Genomic DNA, 8,707 nt, shown 5'->3' on the forward strand with positions numbered 1-8,707 from the left:
CATCTATGGTACCAGTCTATAGAGTGTGTTTTCTTTAGTGAATTACCGGTATGTTTACCGGTAATAAACTTGCACTGTTTTATGTATATGTTTGATTACATACAGCCTTGTGACAGTTTTCCTGCATGTCATAAGCATTTGAATATAAATTAAAATGTTAAAATCAAATCTGATATTGTTTTACCTTTTATTTGGTGTGTGGATGGTGTGCGGAAGAGGGGGTAGTCTTATACGGCGAGTATATAACAAACTCTGTATTTTGAGTGGAAATGTTAGGGGGTCGTCTTATACGCCCAGTCGTCTTATACGCCGGCAAATACGGTAAATGCTCTGTAATTCCATGTCACAGAAATGATCAGAGCGTATGTTTTCTTCTGAAATAGAAATAGAGATATTGTCCCAAAAAAAGTATATATATGATTATAACTGGGAGTGTGCTCATATAAATAATTTTCTATCCTACACTTTTCACCTAACATTGATTCATGTGAAACAATTTTCCAAAGTGGTCATACCAATTTACATCCCATCAACAATGTATGAGAGTAATGGTTGCCTCACATCCTTGTCAAAAGTTAGTATTGTCAGTCTTTTTAATTTTAGTCATTCTGGTGGGTGTGTAACAGTATTTCATTGTAGTTTTAATTTGAAATTTTCTAATGACTATTATTTCTTTTTGTTTATTGGCCATTTAGTTGTGTGTTGTTGTTGTTTTTTTGTGAAGTGCCTGTTGAAATCTCTGGTCTTTTTTCTATCCAGTGAGTTAATTATATGTATGCAAATATCTTTTCCCACCTTGTTTGTTCCCTTTTCACTATCGAAATGGTATCTTTGGATGAGCAGAAGTTTTTATTTTATTTTAATATGGTAAATTTATCAAAAAAATTTTTGTGGTTAATGCTTTTTGTGACTATTTAAGTAATCTTTGCCCACTCCAAGGCCATGAAAATAGTCTTCTGTTTTCCTCCAAAGTTTTATTGTTTTCTCTTTCATATTTAGATCTGTAATCTATTTGGAGTTGATTTTTTAAAATATGTTTTTATTTATTTCAGAGAGGAAAGGAGAGAGTCATTGATAAGCTGCCTTCTGCACGCCCCACACTGGGAATCCGGGTATGTACCCTGACCAGGAATCGAACTGTGAGCTCCTGGTTCATAGGTCAACACTCAACCACTAAGCCACGTCGTTGGGCTGGAATTGAGTTTTGTGCATGGTATGAAGTGGAGATCCAGACACATTTTATTCCATGCAGATAGTCAATTCACCCAACACCATTTAATAGAAAAACCATCTTTTGCCCTTTGCTCTTCAATATGTATTGTCACTGTCATTAATCAGGTGACTATATGTGATTCTCTTTCTCCATTCTGTTCCATTGGTTGGTTGGTTGGTTGGTTGGTTTGTGTGTCATCCTTGTATAGAGGCCATGCCAATCTTCTTCGTATCATTGCAATTTTAGTACATGTGCTGCTGACGTGAGCACTGTTTGTGTATTCTTGCACCAATATCACAATGTCTTAGTTACTATAGCTTGGTCCTCAAGATTATGTTATTTGACCATTTTTATAATAGGATATTTGGATTTTTTTTCTTATGGCTATGTTTTAACTCCTTATTAGTAAAGCATTTAATCCTTAAAACTTACGTTTTAAATATCTTTCCTTTTGTCCTTTGACTTTTGATAGTATTTGTAGTTTCTCTTGCCATAGAGGAGTATTACATTCTTAAAAAGTGCAGTTTAGGTTTGGCCATCAGAAGGAATTGGCCTGATATTCCTGGCTTTGATGGTGCAGGAAGGAGCCAACGATGCAGGCAGCCACTAGAAACTAGAATAGGCAAGGACACTGATTCTCCCCGAGGGCCTCCAGAGAGGAATGCTGCCCTGCCTACACCTGAATTTAGCTCAGTGGGATCTTTTAAACTGTGGAACTGTAAGATAAAATATTTGTGATATTTCAAGACTCAAGATTTTGGTAATTTGTAACAGCACCATAAAAACTAATACAGGCAGGTTTTTTCTTTCTTTTTAACCCTTTTACCTTATTTTTTTCCTTTCTAATTGCATTGGCTAAGACTTAATACAATACAGGGTGGGGCAAAAATAGGTTAACAGTTGCTTGTGTGGAAAATAATACAATAATTAATAAATAATAATATAAGAATAAACTCTGTTTTGTGTACTGACAACTGTAAACCTACTTTTGTCCAATCCTGTATTTAATAGGAGCAGTGATATTGAATATTCTTTTCTTATTCTTTTTTATTTCAAGCAGATTAGGACATTTTACTTCTAAGTTTAAACTATATGGCTATGTGAGTATTTATAGATTTTGGCAACAGAAACCACATAGTACTGAAAACATTTCCAAATAACCATTTTTAAAATGTTTACTTCAAAAGGCTTACTCATGGATTATTTATTTATTTTAAATTTATCTTTATTGTTGAAACTATTACAGATGTCCCTCTTTTTTTCCCATTTCTTTTCTTGTTCTTGACTTTAAAGAGACCATGTCTAACATTTTGTTGCTAAAAAGAGATGTTTGTAGACTGTGGTGATGGTTTCATGGGTGTATACTTCTCTCCAAATTCAAGTTGCATACATTAAATATATACAGCTTTTTGTAAGTCAATCATACCCAAATAAGTGGGTTAAAAAAAAAGTGGTCTATTGATATTTTGTGATCCCCCTCACTATTTTTAATCTTACAAAGTTTTTCCCAATCTCCATTAAGTTTAAATGTAGTGTTTGTATTCACCATTTGGAGGCTGTGTAACTACATACAAATAAATATCTTTTTCTATGAAATAATAACCCTCCTCACTTGCTATAATAGTAAGTTGAAGTTTGGGGAGGACAAGGGGAAAACAGCCTTGCTTAAAATTAGGAAAATGAAAATTCTGAGAAGGTATTTGTTGATGTCCCTGAATCCCATCTTCATGGGTCAGTTACCCTTGGTAGAAAAGTGGGGGGGCGGGGGGGGAGTTCCCCTTGTTTCATCTAATTTCTCTGAGCAGGTAATTGCCCAATTAGCAGAGTGAATTGCAGAAGGATTTAGTGAGCCAGGGTTTCAAGGAACGGAACTGAGGCTGACAGCCATGCAGGATCCCACAAGTGGTCAGCACTCAGGTAATCAAGAGTTGCTGGGAGGACAAGGCAATGTCCTAGTCTTCAGAAGAACTGTCTCTACCCTGTGGTTCACAGGAAGTTGCCTGGGAGCTATGGACCAAATCAGTGAGGTTTATAAATATGCCTGACCAACATAGCAGTGACGTTTCAACTCCCACACTTCCCTGTGTTTAATGTCTCTTCTGGAAGTACAGGGAGAAAGAAGGTAGATTATTATTTGATTTCTTTTTGACAAAACCAAACCCTTGTAGTGATCATTTAGTCAAAGTAGAAGCCCAACCGAGGCAGAAATGTGGTTTTCATTCTAGCTTTATTTTGATCCTGTGCTCCTTTTTTTTCTTTGCAGGGGAAACAAGGGGAAGCCATAAAACCCCTCTTGGCACTATGTGTGTTGTACTTAGTCCATGGCCAAAGAGAGTTTTATGGGAAAGTTTGCTCTGTGCCAGTTGAAGCATTTTCTTTTTCATCGTTTTAAAAACAAAAACAAAAACATTAACTAAAACAAAATTTCTCATCTCCTCCCACAAAAAAAAAAAAAAAAAAATAGGAGGAGGAGAAGGAGAAAAGAAAAACCCACAGAGCCACAATGCTGCTTGCCTTAATGTGAAAGTTTTTATCATTTAGTCCTTTCCCAAAATTAATGCATAGGACTGATTGCAGTTATGAAACATTGAAAATTTTGGCTTTTCAGCCACTTGATGTCCTGTTCAGATATCCTTGGAAGAAAGCCAAAAGGGATTGAAATCTTCTTCTGAAAAAAATAAAAGATGATTATCTTTTTTGGCTCTACTGTTTTACTCCAAATTTCTAGCTTTTGAAAAATCCAGATTAGATGGCAACAGCTTTTTTTCTTCTTAAAATTATGTTCATATATTCACATACAATCTCATATTTGAGAGCAACTACAATAAACTGCAGCCTTTCTAGGCTTATTTTAATGGGGCAGAGGAATAAGTTCCCCATCTACCACCAAAAAAACTGGAGTTTCACCTTTTCATGAGGTTTTCCTGAGATAAAATGCAAATTCTCTTAAAGGTTCATACTAATCATTGTTACCTTAGTATGAATGACTTTGCCAGGCCTCCTCTCCAGGGCCTCTTTTAACAGGAAGAAGATACATGCTCTGCTGGGATCCAGTCTCAACTGAGGGGACTCCGAAGGAAGATAGAAGGAGCAGGGAGAAGGGACAGAACCTGTGACACAACTAGAAAATAGGCATAATACTGTCTAGTATACACCCTTCAAAAGTATACATTTGCTTGATGCCTTCTTCCTTCTTCCAACAAGATAAGTGAATTTTTACACAGTAGGATAAAGTTGGGGTGAGGATTAAAAACTATATTTTGGAAAGGGAAATATTAGGGGAAAAACAGTTGACAAGGAGGTATAGGCTGGCAGGAACACACACTCAGGGTCCTTCAAGGCTGAGAAGTCATCTTGTACTGCCTCTGCAGAGAGAGCCAAAGGCTTCCAAAGATGGTGTTAAGACCTCATCCTGGCCCAGCTGCTCAGCTGCTCAGCTTTTCCTGGGCCCTGTCAACTCTTTGTCTTCCAATCTAGGCAAAGGCACACCCATACCACTTCCACCACTGTGAGATGAGTTTTCATACACCTCTGACTGTCTCTCAATTTCTATGAAACAACTGATCTGCTTTCCTAGGAAAACAATATTACAAGTTTATAAACAAGGATAAAGGTGTTTAGTTAATCATATCCTAAATAAGAGGAAAATACATTTGATTTTCTCCTGAGATCAAATAAATATTAACTAAGAAACATTTCAAGATTCTCTTTTCAAAAGACTGAAGTCATAATTTTTTAAAGCTGAATTATGGACACAGAGTCAGTACAGCTTTGCATATAGGTTTAAAAACTCTTTGAGCCCATATAAAATACCTAGACGAACACAATGTTTTGTGCATAGTAGGTATGTAGTCAGCATTGATCAATTAATCACATTTATTGATTCCATTCCCTCTTACTCTGCTGCATGTTTCTGACGAAAAATGAGACTATTACCAAGAGCTCCGATACCCTCTCAGCTTTCTCAGAGACACAAATTCCAACAAGAGACAAATCAAACTAAAGAAGAATAAAAAGGAGTACATGAACTTCTTGTGTTTTGGTTTTTGACTTTTATTATTTTGTGACCATTACCTGATTTCCTCTGGGCTCCACCAGATTTATTTGAGGGCTTGGAATTATGCCCACTCTTTAAAGAAACAGAAATGAAATTAATTAACTTTTTTAAAATACTAAAATGCTTAAAGCACCTATTAGTTCTAAAGAAGCAAAATCAAAACCAAGGCCCAAATCATTGTTTGAAAGCCCCAAGTGTTGTGAAGAGTAAATCTGACCCAGATCCCCACTCAAGTTGGCAAAGAAAACATCTTCTCCCTGTACTTTCCCTGGAAACACTTCTCTGTCCCCTGCCTTGATCCAACATTGCAAAGTAAGGGCCGACACCAGGATAAGATACTAGAGAGCAAGGGGAAAACAGAAAGTGGGCATACTTTATGCAATGCATCTACAATGCGTGTCATTGTATTCCTGAATGTCACAGGACCACATGTGACTTTTTATTTCTGGAAATTTGATTTCAGAATTCACTGGGGACCCTTTTCCTCAACAGCCTAATCTTGAAATTGGGAGGGAGTTCCTTCACTTCCAAGGGGATTCCTAGCAACTTGTCCTGAGCATAATTCCTTTCTTAACTATAAGGAACTACTTGAAAATGTGAATATCTTGGTACAAATCAGAGCTGTTTAGACCATGTTTCAATGAAGCAGAAGTAGGATTCTATTTCCATTTAGGCCAGGAGTTACCAAACTCCTTCAAGAAAGGTCCAGTCCATCTCCACAAATGAACTCTGCCTTCGTAATGTAGAAACAGCCATAGGAGACAATATATAAATGAGTGGGCCTGGCTGTGTTCTAAGTAAAAATTCATTTACAAAAATTACGAAGATGGTGGGGCCTAAGGTTGGTCTGCAGGCCATAGTTAGCTGACCCTTAGTTTAGACAAAAATAATACTTATAAATATACTAACAATATAACAATTAACAACTGATATGGCCAACCAATTAGAACAGACAAAGCATACTATAGATGTGTACTGGTTAAAAACAACTAGTGATTATCCTTACATTACAGATTTTGGAACTGCATCTTACGATAGGGTAGTAAATTGTTCTAGATCATATCAACAGTCCACATAGTAGGGCTAGGGTTTTCATACATGTGATCTAACTCCAGAGTCCACTGCTTCTATAGGCCAGAAGGACTTTGTTTCCACTATAAGACTGACCTATCAGTTGCTTAGTCACAAGCATGTCTGGGCAAGAGTAAGCCATCCATACCACTTTCAAAAATATTCAAAACACAGATGAGCCATAGTTATTTAGTTAGATGGAAAATAAATTTTAAAATGTGAATTCCTTTGGCTTTCCTCTATCACTTGAATTCTTTCCCCTTTTCTATCTCTATGGCTTATTCCCACACTTCCTTCTCTGTTCAGGTCTGTGTTCAAATGCTGTTTTACTGTGGGGCCTCCTGACCATCAATAGATTAATAAAATAGCAGCTCCTGCCCTGAATTTTATATCTCACTTGCCTTGCTTTATTTTTCTCGATAATACTGAACATCATCTGATATACTGTGTTTTAAATGTATTTAATTTATCTCTCCCAGATAGAATGTGAGCTCCACTCAATTATGGACTTTTTCTTATTGGCTGTATCCTCAGCACCTAGAACAGCACTTCTTGAATGGTTGAATGAATACTGTGTACAGTAGAGAGGCCACATGGTACAATAAGTAAAAGCATTGGATTTAGAACAAGAAGTGGGTTGGAATCCCAGCCTTGCCACTTACTTATTGTGTTACCTTGGACAAACTACCACGCAAAGCTTGGGAGGCTTCGGGAAGAGCAAAAGCCCTGAGATGCGAGCATGCTAGTCAGGGCAGCGTGGCCTGAGTCCTGCAGCACAGATAGCAGGCAGAACGTGGGAAGAGATGAGAGAAGTAATGATTGAGGGGCAGAAAAGGACTTTGGGTTTGCTCCGAGTGAGAAGAGTAGCCAACTGAAGGATGTGACACAGAGGAATAATGTTATCTGTTTTAAATTTTACGAAGACTAAGGGTGAGAACAGAGGCAGAGAGACCAATTAGGAAGCTACTGCAGTAATCCAGGTAGCAGTTAATGATGACTTGGGCCAGGTGAGCAGTAGTGGAGGTGGTGAAAGATTGTCAGATTCTAGATATATTTTGAAGACATAGCCAACAAGATTTGTTGATGGTTTGGGTGTGGAATGTGAGAAGAGAGGAGTCAATAATGGTTTCAAGGATTTGGGGGAGGACTGTGGAAGGAGCAGGTGTGGGATGAGGGAATCAGAAATTTGTTTTATGTCCATCTAAATTTGAGAAACTTGTTAGACATCCAAGTAGAGATATCAAGCTGTCAGTTAGATAGATGATTCTGACATTCATGGGAGAAGTATAAGGATATAAATTTGAATAATGTTAACAGGTAAATCAGAAGTTTCTATCCTGACTGCTAGTAAGAATCACTTAAGGAACTTTAAAAATTATTTTTAATTGTGTTAAGATGCACATAACAAATTTTATAATCTTAACCATCTTTTAAAAATATGTATCTGAAAAAAAATAAAAATAAAATATCTGGGCTCCAACCAAATGGAATGAGGATTTTTGGGGGGTAGGAATTAGGCACCAGTATTTTTAACAAATATATCAAGTGTCTAGGCTTGTGAAGGTAAGGATAAACCATAAAGGAAGTAGAAAAGGAACAGCCTATAGCATAGGAGGAAATCAGGCAAGTGGAATATCCCCAAAGTTGAGTACAAAAAGTACTTCAAGAAGAAAGTACTTTAATAATAAACTGTGTTGGGTCAAGTCAGGTGAGGGCTGCAGAAAAATCATCACACTTAGCAAAATGTAGATCACTATTTTCCTTGACAATTTTTTCTTGCAGTGGATTAAAGAGAGATTTTACATCAATGGGCACTATCATATTTGTTCATATTATAAAATAATGTCTAGTAGTTTCAACATCAGAGCCTGTTCCAAGTTTTCAATCCTGCTGAGTCTTACTCATGCATTACCCATGACTCAGTAGTCAGGACAAGGTCAGTTGGTGATTTGAACCCAGCCTTACTCTCCAGCAGATGATATGCACCTGCATATTCTTTCTGAGCTAAAATGGAAAAAGAATCTTTCAACTGATTACCAAGGAGATGGGATAATAAACACATTCAGCCACTCCTAGGAGCTATGCCAAAGTAAGGCAGAAGAGGACTACATATAAATAGGACAAACCAATGCAGTCACTAAGAAAACAGAGCTCTTTCTCTTTTTTTATTGAGAAAATGCCTTCATGTCTTCACTGTAACTACACCAAACAAATGCTTAACTTATGCTTTAAAGGTTTAAAAATTTGAGCTTGGCCAGACCCCAAAACAGAGGGAATTCAAAGACTTGAGCTGTCCATTGAGAAAGATCTGCTGCTCAGGTTCAAGTCCACGCTTTCCAGATGTTTCCTCTTGTCCTCCAGAGTCA

This window comes from Myotis davidii, unplaced genomic scaffold, assembly GCF_000327345.1.
Source record: "Myotis davidii unplaced genomic scaffold, ASM32734v1 scaffold6, whole genome shotgun sequence".
In the NCBI taxonomy this organism is placed as follows: domain Eukaryota; kingdom Metazoa; phylum Chordata; class Mammalia; order Chiroptera; family Vespertilionidae; genus Myotis; species Myotis davidii.